This window comes from Mustela lutreola, chromosome 2 (genome assembly GCF_030435805.1).
Source record: "Mustela lutreola isolate mMusLut2 chromosome 2, mMusLut2.pri, whole genome shotgun sequence".
Lineage (NCBI taxonomy): Eukaryota > Metazoa > Chordata > Mammalia > Carnivora > Mustelidae > Mustela > Mustela lutreola.
In genome coordinates this window covers 197250621-197273150 of record NC_081291.1, presented here as the reverse complement: position 1 = coordinate 197273150, position 22530 = coordinate 197250621, and the positions used below count along the sequence as shown (strand labels likewise).

General features: G+C 35.3%; 1 long non-coding RNA gene across 2 annotated transcripts in view; it reads left to right on the top strand.

Annotated features, from left to right (window-relative positions):
• Nucleotides 1-2523: 2523 nt before the first annotated feature.
• Nucleotides 2524-22530, top strand: part of LOC131825260 (uncharacterized) — a 63976-nt gene continuing 43969 nt past the window's right edge. For both annotated transcript variants that reach the window (XR_009351177.1, XR_009351176.1), the window contains exon 1: nucleotides 2524-2965. This is a non-coding gene — a long non-coding RNA (uncharacterized LOC131825260). The remainder of the gene's footprint in view (nucleotides 2966-22530) is intronic.

Here is a 22530-nt window from a genome sequence, read left to right as displayed (position 1 = left end):
TGAAGGCGAGCAGATCCATAAAACTAAAAACTATGGTTTTTCTCTCCTCCAAGGCCAGGGGAGCCATGGAAATTTATATTTGGATGGTATATATATTTTTATGATCCTGCCCATGTAAGGATAGATGAGGGCTTGAGTATCTTTGTAGAATCAATTTTTATGCTATTTCTTCCACATAACTTTGAAGGTTCAGACTGAGATAAGATATGGGACCATAGATTTGTCACATCACTTTGATTTTTCAGACTTGGATTTTTTTGGCTGATACACAGCACATGGAGGAAGCCGACAGAGAAGAATAATGAACATGTAGGCAGTGACCACTTCAGTAGATATAAAACGCTGGAAATACGTTTAATAACAGCTTATATCATTCAAGTGGGTGCCCACCTGGAGTTTCAGGAAGACATTTCATGAGCAAGGGTGCCAAAGTCCATGACCTTGATGAACTTGCCTGGAAATCAGGTAAGAGACAGGTGGGCAGACCAAGGGGACAAAGCCTGAGGATGGCAGCCCTCTGTGTGGAGTGTCTATATATATCCATGTGTGTGTGTGTGTGTGAGTGTGTGTGTGTGTGTGTGTCCTCACATGCTGCGGTATATTTTGGTATTTCATATTCGTGTTTCATCACCTTCCCCAGTTCCCCTGACTCCTCCAAACTTTCTGGATCCCCTAACTCTACTTTCCCACTTCTCTCTTGATTTTCGTCCCCACATATCCAAGTTAAACTCTATTCATCTTTGTTTCACCTTGAGGGTTGAAATTTCTTTTGTTTCCTTTATTTTTTTTTTTTTAAAGCCACTTCAGTGTGTGCAGTTGTAGGGATACAAATATCCAGGACAGGCCTCTAGGTCAGGGCTGCTCAGTACAAGGGTCATGTGAGCCACCCCTGTAATTTTAAATTTAATTGTCATCTGACATTTTCTAATAGCTGAGTTAAAAAGTGAAACAAATTTATTTTAATAATATTTGTACTAACCCAATATGCCCGAATTACTGCCATTGTAACATGGAATCCATATAAAAATATATTTTTTTGCAATTTGAAGTCCTCTGCCTATTTTAGATTTACAGCATCTCTCAATTCAGACTAGCCACATTTCCAATGGTCAGTAGCCACATGTAACTGGGGACTATCACTATCATCAGATGTTAAACGTTATGTCAAAGCGAGAGACTTAAACTTTTTTGCCATGAATGAGAATTGCTATTTACAAACAAGTTTGCATTTCAGGCCCAGGGAAGAGCCATCTTCAACGATTTTCATCAATGACTGTAACACGCAGGATGTTAGTGTATATGCTGAATGACTGTCAATGGAAAAGCTATTTTTTGGTGGAAGCTTTTTCTTACTATCTCTTATTCCAAAGACACAATTGTGTAGATACAACTATATATTTTGTTCCTCATTCATTTTTGGGGTGAGGATAGTTTCAGAATACATTGAAGCTGCTTTATTGGCTTTACTTCTCTCAAAAGGCTCCTGTACACACAACTTCTCATGTATGTTCTCCCAGAGAAATCAAGGGACTGGGACAATTCATCCTGAAAAAAATTTAAGAAAAAAAAAAGCAACTTTCACCATTTATATGGTGCATTTCATTATAGGTTAAAAAATTCAGTTTTGTCTATGCTTAGAATGTTGTGATAGTTCTAAAATATGGTGCTACCCATACCCTGTCTTCTTTTCAAAGCTCTCTTCTGTCTCCTGAGAAGAGATGTGCACAGCACACCTTATTAGGCAGAAAAGCCCATGGGATATCTTCTCTTTCAAGTACTTTTAAAAAATCTCCTACTTTTGTTCTGGCATTTCTGGCTACCTTTATCAAGGGAGAGAACATAATTCTCAATGTCAACTCTGTGATCTAGATCACAGAACAAAGTCTAAAGTTGGTTCATCAATGACAGCTCATACTATCTGTTGGACACAAGTTAGGGAAACTCTAAGGGAATGGACAGAACCCCCATTTAAGAAGGCCTGGAGTATGAAAACCCAAACCCATTACACAGCTCCATTAGAGGGGCTTTCTCTAGAGGCAAAATGTTTCTTCTTTTTACCACAGGATTGCTTTCAACCAAAGTCTCTCCATCTTCCTTGCACTTATGTATTTGTTTATAAATCAATAACTACTTGAAAGAGAGACAGGAGAAATGAGAAAATGAAGAATAAGTGTTGGGGACCAGTGCCAAATTGAGAGCCATCAAAAATGAAGATAAACCATTTCTAAGGGGAAAATAAGGCTTACCGTTTAAAGCTTCAGTTTCTGTTTACTTGCCCCTTAATGGCTATCTGCACAAATTATGAAATGAAATTCTATAGTGACCTTATACTCCATAATGGCCTTCTTAAAATTAATGTTCATAAGCACCCCTACACACCCACCATTACATACAAACACAGAGAGGCATGTTTGCAGCTTCTTTCCAGACAACTCCACAATGCCCCCAGGAGGTGATGACCAACTGATTAATGTTTGTCTGAGGAGCGCCACTGCACGTTTCCAGAGCTGCTGGAAAGCCAGTTCTTACCAAAACAGCTGCGAAGCCAGACTGACTTCTAACCTCCCCTGTTGAATACAAGAACTCTTGGCACAATTACAGTGCAAGTAGCACAGAACCTATGGGGTTACCATTATAGAAACAGACTTGGCCAGCAGGAAATGTTTACATCCTGCATGGAACCCTGATGTTCGACATGAAACCAGAGCGACTCATCATGGTTAGAGAAAACAAAAGCCTCCATCTTTGAACTTGCCTTGTAGCCCAAACAAACAAATATTCTCATTTCCTTATTGTCAAATGCCTCACTTCCAGCTACTTTCATTGAACTTTGGATGCTCCTGAGATGCAGGAAATTAACAATCCTGCTGAAATACAAGCCACTTCCACCAGGGAGAACAGTAAACGACACAGCCAAGAGAGATGGACCCTGGTTGATCTTTGCAATTCCTCAAACATCTCCTAGGTAAGTCCATTATCCATTAATAAAAATGAGCTAGGCTTCTTACTACAAAAGCAAGATAGCCAGGTTGTACTACAACTTACCAAATTTGAACCTGAGAACTCAAGAGGTAGTATTAACATGCTGCCTTATACTTGATTCTCCATGATCTAGATCTAGCCTTGGGAAGGAGGCTTAGGAGGACTAAAAGAAACATGGGTTGAAAGGTTGAGGATCTGGAAGAGAGGGGAATTAAAGTCTTTTTCCAAGTTCCAGCAGCCCTTGGCAAAGGGATAGTACCAGAAAACCACCTGGTCACCCAGTTTCCTTCCAGTAACTGGACAGAAGACAGAGGCTTCTGTCTTCTTCATACTCAGAGAGTATGGCTCTCTGAAGGACTGTTAATTAGTTTTATGAGAAACTTACACCTGATGCCTTGATCATTTCCCCTCCCCCACTAGCAAAAAATAAAGGGACAGGAAATATAGAAGATTGTTTTGATTGTCATCTTTCAACATGGCTGATATGTGGTTTTTTTTTTTTTTTAACAGCAAATCATTGGTTTTACTCTTTCCTTAAAATTTTTTGCTTATGAAATGCAGAAGCTCTCAGAAGCCAAACAATTTTTTTTGACTTCAGCAGGCTACTATGATTAGACTATATTTGTTTGTTCCTTTCTTGTGTTAAGATGACCATGCAAATGTACCCACTTCCTAATTGCAGAAGGCCAAGAGGAAATCAGGCAGTCAAAAAGAAATTGTGAATAACCATTCCACTTCCAGGCTTATTTGAATTTTATAAGCATATATGGACAAGGGAATATTGAAAAGCCTTTAAAGCAATGTGCAGGGGTGGGTTGCAGATGGGTTTTAGGACTGGGAACATTCTGATTACTTGGGTGAGTTTATGAATGTATTTCATCTCTGAGCTTCTGTTCCTTCTTCTACAAGATAAATATCTCTGTCTTAGGACAGTAGGGTATAGTGGATAAGAGTTCAGGCTGTTGCTGACACATCTGCACTTGAACATGAGGAAGGAAACTGCTTCTCAATTTAAAAAAAAATCTTAAAATTCACCATTGTGGTTGTTTCTTCATTCAAATGACATGATAAAATTTATTTAAATCATGACATTATGTATTAGATTTTCTATTACTGCTGTAACAAATTGCCACCAACTTCATAACTTGAGATGATGCAAATTAAATATCTTACATTTCTATATTACATATTACATATTTACATAATGTAAATATCTTACATTAGGTTAAAAGTTTGACACAGATATCATTAAGATAAAACAAGTTGTTGGTATGGCTTTATTACTTTCTGAAGACTCTAGGAAAGAATCTATTTCCTTCCCTTTTCTAGCTTCTACACTCCCTGACTCAGGACCCACTTTCTCCATGTTCATAGTCAGCAAGTTTTTTTTGTTTGTTTGTTTGTTTGTTTTAGTAAGCTCCATACCTAGCATGGAGCCCAACCTGGGGTTTTACTTCAAAGTCAGCAACTTTACGTCTCTCTGACTATAGCCAGAAAAGTTCTGTGATTTTTAAGGACTCATAATGATTCCACTGAGTTCACTTGGATAATTCAGGATATCCCCCCTCATCTCAAAGTCCTTAACTTATTCATATCTGAAAAGTCCCTTTTGCTATTATGTAAGGTAGTCTGTTCATAGTTTCCTAGGAGTACAGCGTGAATATCTTTAAAGGCTATTATTCTGCTTATCATATCCTGGGAAGTGGCAGAATCTTATAAATGCTCTTTGTTACTTACAAGAAAATATCTTTGCAACCTTTATTCTGTTTTAAGGATACACGTGAACAATTTTAGAACTAGTCCTCTGAATAGTTTCCTATTGTCAAAAGTGGTAAGTAATATGAACGTAAATTAATTAGTAAATGAAAGTAAATACATACATACAGTTTTGGAGTCAGGTTATGTTTAAGATATTTTCTTGATCAAACTGTTTTTCAAAAATTACGTAAAAAGTGTTGAATAATCAACAAATAATGTAATATAATATAATGTAGTAATAACAACTAACTTGAGTATACTATTCAAAAATAATAATACCAAAGTTATGTCCTAATCACCACCCAAATGTCATCAGATATATTTCTACCCCTTTTAAATTTTCCCACAATAATGAAATATATCAGTGACTCTCATATTCTGATTTTTTCTCACTATAAGTGTAGGCTTTTTTTTCGACTCAAATTGTTTTCAACTTATACCATCCAATTATACTCAATGCACAATGGAATCCTTTTGTAACATATTCTTCTCAGTGTTCTTTGCTGGATGCTCCCTGCATTACTAAAATTTAAATGCTAGTATTACCTAGGAGTCAGCGCTAGGGTACTGTTATTCAGTTATGCTTAATCAACAAAGAGGCTGATCACACCTGGTCCCATAGCTTTATATAACTTCTATTTCTGACCAATGACAACATTATATTCCTAGATCCAACCTCCTTCAAGTTCCCATATGACATTTCTATTGAGATGCCTAAGAACCTTCTGAAACCTACAACTTCTGAAGTCTTTCACATCTTGATAAATGGCAACTCTATTCTATCTGTCACCAACTCTGGAGTCCTCCTTGATGATCCTCTCTTCCTCTCACAATCAACATAAATAAACTATGACAGTTCAACTTTCCAAATGCATGCAGAGTCTGACCCGAGTCATACCACCACGTTCACAGTTCCTCTAGTGTAAGCCACCACCATCTCTCACCTGGATTATTGCAACAGTTCCCCAATGGTCTTCCTGTTTGTATCCTTGCCATCTCCTCTGCTCAGAAGCATGCTGTGGCTTCACAGATCACTCAGAAGAAACTACAACATCCATATTATGGATACAAGACCCTACATGATTTGGTGCTGTACTTCACTGTTCTTATTTCCTGCTGTTTCCCCATTTACACTACAAATTCCAGACACACTGGCCTCCTTGGGTCCTTCAAACTTGTTGTGCTGCCTACCTTCCATTGATCCTCCAGATCCACTCTTTACATTTCTCCCCTCTACTCTGTGCCCAAAGAGACAGGTATCTCTCTTCAATCTTTCTTCTACATCTCCTTGAACTCTACTTGCATAAAAGAAATGAAAGAAAAAACTGCGAAAGGTATAAATATTGCTTAAAGGTAGAATGAGAACTGAATCAAGTCGAAGACCTAGACAAACAAAATTTGAGTTGAGAAAGGCTGAAAGTTCAAGTAGCAGAATTTGACAAGCAGAATGAGGGCAAATCTAGATTTAGCAGAAGAAAAGCATTGTGCTCCAGAAACACCTGGAATTGATAACTGATCCATTTTTCCTCATCCATTTTCAGGGACAAAATAATAGGCTGGATTGATAAACAAAAGATATGTGTGTTCATAAATATTATTTATTCATTACAAAGTATATTTAAGACATAAATAGTGTTTATTGAGTAGTTTGTTTTCAAAATTGTGGAGCCAAAGAAGAGAGAGCATAAAATAGAAGTCAGTCAAGTTGCAAGAGCCAAAACCACCTTTCTGTCCTTATAATTATTAAGAGTTACAAACAGACAAAATGAGCAATGCCACCTCAAATCACTGTGTAGCTTAATGGCAGTTGTGAGTTTCAGGAACTATACATGAATTTTTTTTTTTTTTTGTCAATTTCCCCTTACTTTTATAAATAGCATTCCCAAACATTTTTGCATTAAAATTGAAATTGAGGGGATGAATAAGAATTACCTAGTATTATTAAAAAAAAAAAAAACTGTTCAGGTCTTTAAATATTAAGACTACAGTTTCGGGATACCTGGGTGACTCAGTTGCGTAAGTCCCTTACTCTTGATTGCAGCTTAGGTCGTGATCTCAGGGTTGTGAGACAGAGCCCTGTGTAGGGCTCTGCAGGGGGCATGGAGACTGCTTAAGATTCTCTCTTCTCTCTCCCTCTGCTCTCCACCAACCCCCAGCACTTGTGTATGCTCTCTCTCTCTCTCTAGAAAAATAAAAGAGAAAAGAATAAAATAAAATAAATTGAATTTAAAAAAATAAAAGAGAGCAGTTTAATCCCTTCCCAAATTTATTGAGTATCTTCTATGTGTTACTCACTTATCTATATTCTAAAGATACATAGATGAGTAAGATTTCTGGTTCCTGATCTGAAGGATTTTATGGTCTAATAAAAAATAACAAGTATTTTGCAAATAGTGATTATTAACAAAGGTTTACTAATAACATGAATAAAACACCTTGGAAACCAGAAGAGAATTGATAATAATATTTCATGAAGGAGAATCAGACTAGGAAAAGATCAGTGAAAGTTTTAAAGGAAGAAACATTTTAATTGAAACTTGGAAATTATTTTTGTGTTCAGACTTTGTTAAGAAACATCACTCAGGTAGAGAAAACAATGGATGCAAAAATGGGTTTTCAGAAAATAGTGAGAATAAGCAAAAGAGTGGATAGGCATAAAAAAATAAGTGGCATTGAGGCTCATTAAGGCTAGCCTGACTCACATGAAAGATGGAGAAGGTCATTTGTGTTCTATACATAAAAATATGGAGGAATGGGTAAAAAGTGACAGATTTGAAAGATTTCAGAGTTAGACTTGACAAGACGTAATGATTGATTGGATTTGGATGGAGAAAATGAGAGAAGTCAAAGCTGGCTCCTAAATTTCTAGCTTGAGGAACTAAATGAATGATGGCATTCATTGATAAAATATTAATAGAGTATGAGGATCAAGTATGAAGACTTAGATGGTGGGGACAGCTTGGAATATGATCTAAATGAGAAGCTCTACAATTTCCAGGTGGAGGTGTCTGGTAGAAAACTAGAAACACAAATCTGGAACTTTGGAGTTTTCAGGACTGGAGAAATAGGTTTGAGTGTGATTATATAGGTAAAACTGAACGTGTGGCTAATTCATGCAACTGAAGAAATCCACCATGGCAAGAAATCAGGAAAGAAGACTGGAGTCCCTAGACCAGAGACATATTGCTAGTAGGTGTTCAGCCACACAGACTTTGCCCTGTACAATGCTAGAGACATCATTCACTTGGACTGTGAAATGAATGGTGCCTACTGGAGTTATTCGGGGAGCTACCCTGACACTGGAGAAAATATACCAAGTATAATATTTCAAGAGGAGGGGGAGGGCACAGGAAAATCACAAAGAACACCAAATATCCGGAGCAGAAAGAAAAAAAAAAATCAAAACATAGGACTGAATGGAAATTGTCAGAGAGATTAATAGGGAAACCAGAAGTACAGTGTTTAGAAACAGAGGAACCATTTTCAAAAAGAACATAATCTACAATATGAAATTCTGTGAAAAAGATCCAATAAAATGCAGGATTTAAAGATTTTATTTATTTATTTTTTGGTACCTGGAAATAGTAGGTGATTGCTGGTGCCAGCAAGACTGAGATCCAAGTATAAGTCACAAGTCAGAGTGTGGTAGCATTAAATAATGACTTGGAAAAGAGAAAATGGAAGTAATAAATGGAGACTGTACCTACAAGGGTATTCATTGTGTACTCCTGTTGCTCAGATAAGCATTTTATCTCCTTTTCTAAATTCTTCATCTTTCTAGCCAGAGACTATTTCTTTGACTCGCGCACAGAATCTAATGGTGCTCTTCAAAAACTGTATGTTTTAAATTAATGAGTAGGCATTAAAGTTTTGCTCTGATACTATTTACCTGACTCTACAACTGACATTTTACTAATTATTTGTTTACATGTCTGTCTGTTTAATTATAGTGGAAATATCTACCTCTAAGCCCTCTCTAATAGATTGCTAGTAGTTGTTTGAAGATCTGTGTTCAGAAGGATTCTGAGGTATTATATAAGCTCGACTCAAAAGTTGAAAAGTATCTGTCCCAGAAGGGGAATTGGGAGTGCAGCCTGCTTGTGTTGAGAATGGGAATTTTTCCATCTGCCTTTATAGACCTAAAACCCTATACACTGTCTGGTCTAAGCAATGAATAAATCGTCAGTGAATGAATACACAAATGAATGGATATATTCTGCATTACAGTGGATTTGACTTGGGTCTCAATAAGTAAGCAGGATTGAATTTGACTGGGTCAGTGCTTTCCAGCCAACCAACGTCATGATGCACTACTTATGACATGGGCTACAAATGATTTGCTGTTAAAAATAATTTACAAAACCTTGCCAGTTGTTTCATCAAAAACAATAGATTGAATTTATGGTGTGTAATAACTACATTCTCATTCATATTCCGACTTGATTTCCTGAGTAAAAGATAAATGAGGAGGTTGAGAGCTGAATTTCTGGAAGCATAAGAAACTCTGTTTACATGCAGCTATGGTGGTGTTTCCCAATATAGGCTTTGTCCATCATGATAATGAGGTACAAAGAAAATCAGGAAAACTGTTGAATATCTACAGATAGCAGAGAGGAAAATGTCAGGGGGAAAGAAGATATCCTAGGATAGAGAATGATAGGAGCCCAGAGGCCAGAATGTGCTTGGCATAAGAGAAGGTCGGACACTAGCCTCGTTAAGTGAGTTGAAATGTTCTGTGGAGATCCTGTCGAGATATGAGAAGATAAGGTCTCTGTACTGTCCCTCACTGGGTAAAAATATCAGAAAATAATGCTTTTCCTTTATCTGGAGAAAAGGAATTGTATTTCTACGTAATGAAAGATTCAGTGTGCCTTATTACCAAGCAAAAACATAATAGAAATAGAAATAATAGAAATAAAAAGCAATTCGGTAAGGTGGGAGATTCTGGTTCAAGGAGGACAATGTCAGAGAAACATTTACTGGTCAGGTTTTTCAGTCTAGCCTCCTTCATAAATGAAATAGCCATTATCCTAACAGTGCATGAAATGCATACAATATCAGTAAGTAATATCGTTTTGCTATTCGAGGTCATGTTAACCTCCTTGAAGATAAAGCCAAGCACTCCCTAAGTTAATCATCACTTACTTTGGAGTTTGGTGGCTGTTTCAGCTTGAGGTTCTGTCCAGAAGAGGCGTGTGAAAGGCTGTTGAAATGCTATATTTATTTATGTAAGGTCAGACTAACCCAGAGTATTATGAAGTGAGAAAAGTTTAGATTGGTCCACAGTTGTGTGTGATTGTGCAAAAGATAAGCCATTCGTTGCCACCCTACGAGGTCACACTACTCTTAAATGCTGAGTGCACTTTACTGAAATAGTAACCATTCAACTGAATGTGAAATAGACTTGATGCCTAACATGTCTTGAAAGTTATATTTCAAAACATTCTTTTCAGTGTTTAAAAGAGTAAACTTATATACTGAGAGTAGTATCAAATCTTGAGAATTACTTCAGGGCATCACAGAGAGACCTCAATTATGAAGTTTAGTATTTCACTGACTCATGTCTAAACAATCAGCATATATCTTGCTGAAGAGCAGGCCACTGGCCTGAAAATTAACAATTAATTTTATATTAAGTTTGGCAGAATGGGAATGGCACAGTCAATACTGCTAGCAAACAGCATGATTTATATATCACTTTTAATTAAACATGAATTCTTTAAAGTTTTTATAAAAATGAACACATTAAATTTACTTCCCTTATCATTAATGTTTTAGTAGGTATATAATGGGTGCATTTTTATACATGTGTATTTTTTTTAAGATATTGTCCATCTCTCGCACCTGTCTAAATGCCAATATATAGATCAAAGCAATGATCCCAAAGATGAATGACTCAAAGGAGACTTTCAGATCCACTGATAATGGAGCTGAAATAAATTTGATATTTTAAGTGATCTTTCCCAAAGAACAGTGTGCTATTTGGAAACAGCCATTCATATTTTTCTCAGCATTAAATGTTTGTCAGCTCTTATAATCGAAACTCAAGCTAAAAACTTATGACTAAGTAAAATTCAGAGGGAGAGAGGATATTTCTATATGTCTAGCTTGGATGAAGAATCTTCAATAGGAAGACTGCCATTTTTTCTTTTTCTTCAGATATGCACTTTTTTTTCTTAGTGAAAGTTCAGGTTAGAAATCTATAGAAGAAATTTAAGATGATTGGCTTTAAAATGAGAAACATAAAGTGAAAATACATGATCTCAAACATTGCATTCTGTGAGAAACCCACAGTGCAAGATTTAGTGTGGCAAAGGAAGCATGAATGAGAGCACAGATGACAGGAAAACATTTACTTCTAGAAATCTAACAATAAGCCACGAAACTTATTAAAGGAGAATCCTCTCACAAAGGAATACCATACTATATATATATACCATAGATATGACTTTAGAAATATAATAATGGCCCTCTAAAATCTAAGTCATATTCAAAGTATTGTTTGATGAACATTTTATGTAAGCTGTAGTAATAGACCATTTATTAGTTTCCACGCACTGTGCTGGATACTGGACACACGGACACACAGAGGAGGTAAAAATAGACATGACTGTTGATCATCCAAAGCTTTACAGACCAGTGAAGGTGACAGACCATCATAAAATCACACTGGAGAGTGTACAATTACAAATGTTGCCTATAGGCTCTCAAGAAAAAGAACAGGGGTTTATGACAAAGAAAACTGGCTTGCACTGAGGAGTGAAAGAATGTTTGATTTTAAGGTTGAGTAGAAATTAACTAGGGGAAAAGGGCACTCTCAAATATTTATTGAGTGAATGAGAATAAATTCCAGGTAATTGTCCTGTGGCAGGAGGCAGCATGATTCACCTAAAAACTGAAAGTCAGGGAGGTTGGAACACAGAGAGTAAAGTGTTAAATTGGTGCAGGAGAAGTAGGTTAGAGAACAAACTATGCTGGGATTTGGTCTTTAACTCAAGAAGAAGAAGAAGCCTTTGGAGGCTGTGAGCAGAGTGAAATGATCAGTTTATGATTTCAAGAGTTCCCTCCAGCCACAGTATGGAAAATGGAGTCCAAAAGGCTTGACTATGCTAAAAAGTTAGAAAGAGGGGCGCCTGGGTTGTTCAGTGGGTTAAAGCCTCTGCCTTCAGCTGGGGTCATGATCTCAGGTCCTGGGATCCAGCCCCACATCGGGCTCTCTGCTCAGTGGGGAGCTTGCACCCTAAACTGCTGGACTGAATAGAGTTAGTAGAAGGGAGCAAGACAATGAGGGGTAACTGTGGCATGCTCCTTCCTGGAAAAGTGATGCATCTCATTGGCCTTAGGTCTTTTCTGGGTAAAGGAAAGAACCAATATGTGGACAGGTAGGTAGATACCCTTGGGTCAGAATTTGAGCTAAGTTTTACCATCTTCCAACTTTTACCCCAATACATTTAACTATTGATGTCTCTAAGTAAGAAACTCTACCTTAGTTAAAATGAGTAAAGTTGAGTTACTATTACTAATCAATATTTATCTTTTACATCTTAATTGTTTAAAACTTTTTTCTTTTCTTTTTATAATATCTTTAGGAATTCAAAATGTGAATCTCTTTCTTAATCAAATGGGAGAAAATGACAGGCTTCCTGTCATCCCATCACTATGTAGGACTCTTATTTTCATAGCACCTTTGGTAACTAACTAGATAAGAAACATTTTACTGCAAATCATTTAGGCACTTATCAATAACAGTTCAGAAAAATAAATACTTAGATACTTAGAATCACTTAATTTTTAAAAGGAAGCGTACATATATCTGTGGCATCTTTAAAGAACTAGGAGTCTATATGAGAAGGAGATTGAAAAGCTGTTCTCTGAAAATGAAAAATGAGACTGTAGGGAGTTGGTTTTAAGTAGTGTGTTTGAGAAAGGGCCATTCTTAAAAATAAAAGGGTACTCTAGCTCTTAAGTAACTTATAATAGTAATAGACATAGTGAAGGAAGGTGTAAATAATTGTACAACACAAATTAATCATATTTTAAAAGTTTTTTAAATTGATATAAATCACATAACACAAAATTCACAATTTAAATATTTTCAGCCCAATCCCTACATTGTATAATCACCATTATCTAATTCCAGAACATTTTTAACAGCCCCCCAAAACCCTATATCTATTAGACTTCCATCCCAATCACACCTCACCCACACATAAACAATTCTCTGACAACCATTAATCTATTTTCCATGTGTGAGGATTTGTTTGTTCTCACATGTGGCCTTTTGCACCTAGCGGATTCTGCTTTGCATAAAGTTTTCAAGGTTCATCTGTATTGTACCATTTAATAGTACCGTGTTCCTTTTTTGTGGTTGAATAATATTCCATCGTAGACACATATTATATTTGTTGATTCGTTCATCAGCCGATAAACACTTAGGCTATTTTTACTTTGTGGTTATTATGAACAATGCTACAAACATTGTACACAAGTTTTGGGGAGAACATATGTTTTCACTTTCCTTGGGTATATACTTAGGAGTGGAAATGTTGGAGCATCTGCTAATTCTGTGTTTAACTTTCTGAGCAACTACAAAATTATTTTCCACAATAACTGCATTATTTTATATTCCTGCCAGCAGTGTATTAACATTTGACTTTCTCTAAATTTTTATTAACACTTGTGGTTTTTTTTCTTTTTAAAAAAATTATCATTGCCAATCCTAGAGTGTGTGGAGTAGTATCTCATTGTGTTTTGATTAGTGATGAATTATACTGAGTATCTTTTCATGTGCTTATTCATTCCTTTCATATATTCTTTCTACAAATGTCTATGCAGATGCTTTGCCCATTTTTGGTTGAATTCTTTGTCTTTTTTATTGTTAATTATAAGCATTCTTTATATATTCTAATTACTAGACCTTTATCAGATATATGATTTGCAGATATTTTCTTCCAACCTGTGGATTGTTTTTTCACATTCTTGGTAGTGTCACTTCAGCCTCAAAAGTATTTAATTTAATGAAGTACAATTTATCTATTGTATTGTTGCTGCTCATACTTTTGGTGGCCTATCTAAGAAACCATAGCCTAATCCAAGGTGATGTAAATTTATACCCATTTTTACTTGTAAGACAAGACAGACAGATGTAATCAAATGATAGATTTTGATAGAGATTGAGAGAGATAGGATCAGTGGATATTAATAGAGTAAAAAAGACGTATAAGAAGTTGAAACTCTCAAATCAAAAGGCAGATTCTCAGATTGTATTTTTAAAAAGCATATTCAGTAAAATGCTATCAATAAGAGATATACTTGGAAAAATATGCAAAAAAGACTGAAAATAAAGGGATTGGAACAGATATAATGGTCAAATATGAACAAAAAGTAAAGATAACAAATTTTAATTAAAAAAGGTGTATATAAAGATATAATTTAATAAAAAATTTCAACTAAATCACAAAGATACTGGCAAAGGAAAAGTAGTTAAGAACATATAATGATCATCAAAATATATGTACCTAACAATATAAACATACTGCCCCCTTCTATATACCTAATATAATTTATATGAGTGTATATATATATGTATATATATATATATATATAGTATAGAAGTCCGATATACTGAAGTAGATAAATGAGCAATTGCAGTTAGAAATTAATGTCTCACTCAGAAATGCATAGATCTATAGGTAAAAATAAACAATTTATAAAGGATTTAAACTAAATAATCTATGAGCTAAAATATATTGTGCAAAATATGTAAAAGGTTCACACAAATGAACAATGCCGGTGGAATTTTGATTGGGATGGCTTTGAAAGTATAGATTGCTCTAGACAGTATAGATATTTTAACAAGCAATCTTAAAATTTGTATGGAACCAGAAGAGACTTGGAATTGCTAAGGAAATGTTGAAAAAGAAAAACAAAACTGGGGCATCACGTTGCCTGATTTCAAGCTTTACTACAAATCTGTGATCACCAAGACAGCATGATACTGGCACAAAAACAGACACATAGACCGGGGTAACAGAGTACAGAGCCCAGATATGGACCCTCAACTCTATGGTCAAAATATCTTCAACAAAGCAGGAAAAAATGTGCAGTGGAAAAAAGACAGTCTCTTCAATAAATGGTGTTGGGAAAATTGGACAGCTATGTGTAGAAGAATGAAACTTGACTGTTCTCTTACACCAGACACAAAGATAATGGATACATGGATAAAGACATGGATGAAAGACCTCAATGTGAGGCAGGAACCTATCAAAATCTTAAAGAACAACATTGGCAGTAGCCTCTTTGACATTGGTCACAGCAACTTTTTCAAGACATGTCCCCAAAGACAAAGGAAACAAAAGGGAAAATGAACTTTTGGGACTTCATCAAGATCAAAAGTTTCTGCACAGCAAAGGAAACAGTCAACAAAACAAAGCGGCAACCCAGGGAATGGGAGAAGGTATTCGCAAATGACACTATCGACAAAGGGCTGATATCCAAAATCTAAAAAAAACTCCTCAAACTCACAAACACACACAAAGAGGATAATCACATAAAAAAAAAAATTGGGCAGAGGACATGAACAGACACTTCGCCAAAGAAGACATAGAAATTGCTAACAGACACATGAAAAATATTCATCATCATTAGCCATCAGAGAGATTCAAATCAAAACCACATTGAGATACCACCTTACACCAGTTAGAATGGCCAAAATTAACAAGACAATAAACAAGTGTGTTGGAGAGGATTTGCAGAAAGGGGAACCCTCTTCCACTGTTTGTGGGTAACATCCATGAAAGATTTTGGACTCTGAGAAACAAACTGAGGGTTTTGGAGGGGAGGCGGGTGGGGGGGTTGGATGAGCCTGGTGGTGGGTATTAAGGGCATGTATTGCATGGAGCACTGGCTGAGGTGCATAAACAGTGAATTCTGGAACACTGAAAAGAAATTAAATTAAATTAAACTTTTTAAAATAAGAAAAATGCACAGTTCTCTTCAAATAGAAAAATAGTCCATGCATTATTTTCCAAGAAAAGGGTATCTTTGGGGCGCCTGGATGGCTCAGTCAGTTAAGTGTCTGCCTTTGGCTCAGGTCATGATCCCAGGGTCCTGGGACCTATCTCTGCATCGGGATCCTTGGTCAGTGGCGAACCTGGTTCTCCCTCTCTCTCTGCCTGCTACTCCACCTGCTTGTACTCTCTTTCTCTCTCGGTCAAATAAATAAAAATGCTTTAAAAAAAAAAAGAAAAACTGTATCATTTAGTTCTGATTAACCACCACTTCAGATGTTATATTCCCTGATCACAATGTAATACATTAAAAATATGTAATTGAAGAATATCTTTTTGGGTGCCTGGGTGGCTCAGTGGGTTAAGCCGCTGCCTTCGGCTCAGGTCATGATCTCAGGGTCCTGGGATCGAGTCCCACATCGGGCTTTCTGCTCAGCAGGGAGCCTGCTTCCTCCTCTCTCTCTCTCTCTCTCTGCCTACTTGTGATCTCTCTCTGTCAAATAAATAAATAAAATCTTTAAAAACAAAACAAAACAAACAAACAAACTAACTAACTAACAAAAAAACGAATATTTTTTAAAACCACATATCTGCGGGGCGCTTGGGTGGCTCAGTTGGTTGAGCAACTGCCTTCGGCTCAGGTCACCGTCCTGGAGTCGCGGGATCGAGTCCCGCATCGGGCTCCCAGCTCCATGGGGAGTCTGCTTCTCCCTCTGACCTTCTCGCCTCTCATGTTCTCTCTCACTGTCTCTCTCTCAAATAAATAAATAAAATCTTTAAAAAAAAATAAATAAATAAAAATAAAAATAAAACCACATATCTGCAAAGCTGAAAGACACCAATAAATAATCCATAGGTTAAAGAATAACCTATAAGGAATTTTTTTAATGCAAAGAAGAAAATGTTAATAAAAATACAGAACAACGACAGAGCAGTAATTAGCAGAAAATTTAATGCTAAGTAAGCTATCATAAAATAATAGTCACTAAAAACCGAATAGGCAAATGACTAGCTGAACAATTTGGAAAAATAAAAAGAGCAACAGATCATACCCATAAAATAGGAAGAAAGGGGGGTGCCTGGGTGGCTCAGGGGGTTAAGCTTCTGCCTTGGGCTCAGGTCATGATCTCAGAGTCCTGGGATGGAGCCCCGCATCAGGCTCTCAGCTCAGCAGGGAGCCTGCTTCCCCCACTCTCTGCCTGCCTCTCTGCCTACTTGTGATCTCTGTGTGTCAAATAAATAAATACAATCTTAAAAAAAAAAATAAGGAGAAAGGGACAGAAAACTATGACATTGAAACAAACCAAAAGAATGAAGGAAAAATGAAGAGGAAAATAAAACCAGAAGTGGTTTTTTTACTTGCATTTAAACTATAGACAATGGTATGATGGAGAGGTTAAAAATCAAAATAAGATACACATGAAACTAGTGCTATACTGCATGTTAAAATAAAGATTGAAAGAGGATAAACAACTACAAATCAAAAAAGAAATTTACAATATGATAAAATGCCAGAAAGAATTATAAACTAATACATTTGGAATCACATAGTAAACAGACTTTTGCATATTATAACATGTGAAAACTAGCAGAAAAGTAATACAATCTTGAATAAATTAATAACGAATTGAACAATAATCAATTTCCCTTTCTTCCCATTAAAATAAAGAAACCCTGGCCAAGAGAATTCTACAGGCAAATTTGATCAAAATTTTAAGGCACAAATAATCCATATTTTATTACAAATTCTTTCAGAAAATAAAGAAGGAGGAAACAGTGACCAAGTCATTTTGACAGACTACTGTAACCTTGATTTCAAAAGCAGATAATGATAGTACATAAAAAAGAAAGATATGGGCCCATAACTCCTCTAAACAAAAATACAAAGCTCTAATTAAAATAATAGCTAAATATAATCCAGAGTTAAATAATAACAACATTAACCTATCATGATAAAGAAGGCTCACCCTAAGAAGACAGGACTATTTTAACCTCAGGAAAAAATCTGTCAGTCTAATTCAGCCCATTAATATGTTACAGAAGAAAGAGTCATGTGATTATTTCATAGATGCAGAAAGATTATTACAGAAATTTCACTATGTTTGACATAGACTCAGAAAATCACATATAAAATGAAGTATGATTAACATGATACAGACAATGTAACAAATCCAAGAGAAAACATCACATTAAGACAGAAACTTTAGATGCCATCTCTGGGAGACCAAAACAAGAGAAGGAAGATCATTACATTTCTACTGTTTCATATAGCACTAGATAATTCTCCACTGCATTTAGTCCTATGCACACAGACTAGACTGTGAGTATTGGTAGGGAAGAGGTAAAAATATCATTCTTTACAAAAGATATGTCATCAACTACATGGAAAACCCCAAAGAATCAATAAATTATAAAATCCAGGGATTAAAATTAAGTAACGGGCCAAATGAATGAGCAGTTTTCAAAATTCCATAACATTAATCTAAATTAGAAATAACTAGTGGGGAAGCAAGCAAGAAAAAAAGGAGAGAAGGGAGGAAGGAAGGATGGGGGAGGGAGAAAGAGAAAGAAGGAAGATGCAATTCCTAATATTAACAGGATCTATCAAGGAATGAAATCAAAAAGAGTCCATACTCTTTCAAAGAAGAAATGAGTTAAACTGTAGAAGAACATAAAGAAGATGATTATATGAAGAGGATGACATGTTTCTGTATAGAAGGATTTCATTTGTTAAAGGTGTGAGTTCTCCCCACCTACAAGTCCCCCCAAATTTTCAATCAAAACATGACCAAAATTTTTTGAGAAATTAAACAAACTTATTCTACATGTATATGTAATTCTAAATGCAAATTAGGAACTCAGGCAATATTAGGGGGAAAGAAGCAGCAAACTAGGATTTATTGCATTCCCAGATAGTAAGACATAGTGATGACAACTGAAATACTGGCTTAGAACAGGCAACCAGTGAAACAGAATAGAGAGCAGAAATGCCCAGAAAAGGTGGCATTGTCAGCCAGGAAGGGAAGTGTGGCTTATTTAGTAACTGCTTTAGTCGGAAAACCAACTCAGAGAGAAAAACAAACTTCACAGAAATAAAAACTTACATGTAATAGGTCAGCCAGAACACAAATAGTAGATTAAGAAATTATGATTGTGACCTGAAAGAAATTATGATTGTGGAGGAAAGTTTCTTAAACTAGAGCCAAAAACCACAAACCACAAAATCATGACACCCCAAACTGATGAATTCTGTGCAATGAAATACATGGAAGAAGAAATTAGCATTCCACATACCAGTGATAGACCAGGAGAAGACATACTTAGAATCCTAAACTATTAAGTGATTATTATCTAATCTTAACTAAAGAAGGCATTTCTACAGATTGACAATAAAAAGATAGGAAACCTTTTTTTTTTTTAAGATGGACAAAAAATATAGAATATGCACAAAAGGATAAACCTAAGTAGCTAACAAATGTTTGAAGAAATTCTCAAACTTTTTAGTGTTCACAAGAATGCAAATTTATGGGGTACCCGGATGGCTAAGTTGGTCAAACTTCTGACTTCTGATTTTGGTTCAGATCTCATGGGTCGTGGGATCAAATGCCAAAATAGGTCTGCATTCAGTGGGGAGTCTGCTTAGGGATTCTCTCCTGCTCCCCACCCTCCCCCTCATTTGTGTTCTCTCTCTCTAAAACAATAAATAAATTTTTTTAAAGATGCAAATTAAATAAAAAAGAAAAGACAGCTAATGATTTTCTGATTGGCAATAAAACACAAATAAATACCAAACATTGGTTCAGGATGTGGGAAAACTATTGTGCTATTGCTTGAAGTGTTAACAAGTATAGGCCCCCTGGAGAACAATATGATCTTACTCACTAAAATTAAGAATATGTATTCACTATGACATAGCATTTCACTCTTGGAAGCATATTCCAAAGGCTCTCTAATAAGTCGATGAAAAAAAAAAAAAAACAAAGCAAAAACTGTTAGTGGATTTGTTTGTATCCATCACTAGGTGACAGATATTTAAATTTTGGTGACCATGATGGAATAATATGTAGTTTTCAGAAGCCATGAACTAAATATACAGAGAGCAGGATGAATACATGTGTTTAAAAATGTGTTTAAAAAAAGGTAGGAAAGAGAGTAAGATCTACTATTCTTATAAATTAAAGCCCATACATGCACATAAAATATACAGCACACTACCTAAACCTTGTTAAGCCAAAAACATCCCTTTCTAATTTACAAACACATGCTTTTGCAAAAACATATAATGTGGACATGAGAGTCATTGTTGGGTTATAAAGACCAAGTGGGGATTAGTGATTAAAGTTTCAAAGGGAAAATAAAATAAATCAAATAGAACCCCTCAAAGAGCAATGAATAAATATACCATTAGTTGAGGCATCTGATATGCTCAACTAAAGAAAGATCTTCAGTAAAAGATTAAAAAAGAAAGAGGGACACCTGGGTGGTTTAGTCAGTTAAGCATCTGTCTTCGGCTCAGGTCATGGTCGCAGAGTCCTAGAATCAAGTCCAGCATCAGACTCCTTGCTTGCTCAGTGGGGAGCCTGCTTTTCCCTTTGCCTCCTGCTCCCCCTGGTTGTGCTCTCTCTCTCTCTCTCTCTCTCTGACAAATAAATAAACAAATAAGTCTTTTTAAAAAAATAGAAAGAAAATTAAGGGAATCAATAAGAAGCATAAAGAACAGCAGAAAGAATAAATACATTATTGTGGCAAAAATATAAATGAATTAAACTCAACTATTAAAAGATAAATGCTTGGTTTAGAAGTTTTAAGTAAAAGGAGTAAAAGTGTCCAAATATAAGATGTTTTCAAAAGCATACCTACAAAAAATATAGTAAAGAGTTGAAAGGAAAATGTATGAAGTAATATTAGGTAAACAATAAAGGAAGTGCATTATTTTACTTTAATAAAGGTTATAATTCATACCATCTCTTCCCCAGTCTTTCTCAAGGAGGTTATTAAAATAGGTATTGTAGTTAAAAAAATGAGTGGCAACCAGAATGTATAAGATGAGATAAAATTGTAGACTTAAATGTTTTTAGTAACAAACAAAAAATAAATGTACAAAGCACCCAGTTCAAAATTCTAGAAAAAATAAACCAGGAGAAACTATATGAAGCTAAAGACAAAATAAATAACATATGAACAAGAAAACAAAAATAGTCACAACGAAATTAATATTTACTGAACCCTGCAAAGCACTCTATTTTATGAGATTGATCTCACGTAATACAATAGTGCTTTTACATGAGAGCTATGTTCTCATCATAGATGATGAAAGATAGATTTATAAAGTTTAAATTTTTCCAGGTCATATATTTAGGAATAGTATAGACACAAACTTGGTCTCTTAACGGGGAAACAAGTGGTCATAGCCACTAATTTATAATGTATAATGGATATATGAGTATAAAACTGAGTATTTTATTTTATTTTCTAAATTTGAAGGATATTTTGTTCCACAAAAGGTAAGAGTATACATACTCTGGGTTTAGTAAAACAAACACGATGAAGGTGAAACAAAGCTTTTAATGAAGGAAAAAACTGAGTATTTTAAAATTATGTTTGAAAAGAGAAAAAAATCTAGTTGGCTTTAGCTATGGAAAGGAAAAATTGAAAATTTACATAGGGTAAATACAATAAAGATTAAACTGTGAGTATAAAATGTACAAATCATACCAATAAACTAAAAAAATTGATTGAAACTATAATTTTCCATGAAAAGAAAAATTACCAAAATATATCTCAACAAGAGTTAAGAAAACAACACCTACGCAAGAATGTCCAAATTGTCTCCAAAATTGACTTAAAAAATGTTAGATCAAGTCATTACTGGGGAAATTTACTCCTCAAACTTCCAAGGGACATATAATTCATATCCAATACTAATTCCTTAAACAGTTTAACACTACAGATTAACCAGAATGGTTAAAAAGACTGGCCACACCAAGTGTCAGTGAAGATTTGTTTCTAGAACTCTTATATATTGCTAGCAAGGAAATAAATATTAAAACAACTACTAAGATAAAATATAAAAAAACTATTTTGGGGTAAAAAAAAAACAAACAAACAAACCCAAACCTGGCAGTTTCTTATAAAATTAAACGTTATCACCCAGTTGTTCCACTCAGAATGTATTTCACAACAGAAATATTGAGTATTTCACAAGAGAAATTGAAAACACAGGTCCACAAAGAAACTTTGCAAGAATGTTTATGGAAGTTTTATTCATATTAGTGAAAATGTAGAAAGAGAACATGTGTTTCTCCACGGAAGAACGGACAGACTGTACCATATCCAAAAAACCAAAATATTAGCTAGGAATTTTACAAATTAAACTACTGATAAAAAAACAACAAGAATGAAACTCTAAAATGTTTGCTGAATGAGGGAGACTTAAAAAGAAGAGTACATATTATATGACTGCATTTATGTGACATTCTAAAACAGGTAAAACAAATCTGTGTTGGAAAGAAAATTAGAGTAGCAGTTGCCTCTTGTGGACAGGCAGAGAATGACTTAAAAGAGACACTAGAGTTAACTTTCTGAGGTGATGGTAATCTTCTGTATCTTGATGAGGGATTTGGTTACATAGTTGTATGGATTTGTCAGAACCCACTGAATGGAATGAGAAAGATTTATGCATCTTGGGGCACCTATGTGACTTAGTTAAGTGTCTAAGTCTTGATTTCAGCTCAGGTCTTGATCTCAGGGTCATGAGTTCAAGCCCCTTGTTGGGCTCCAC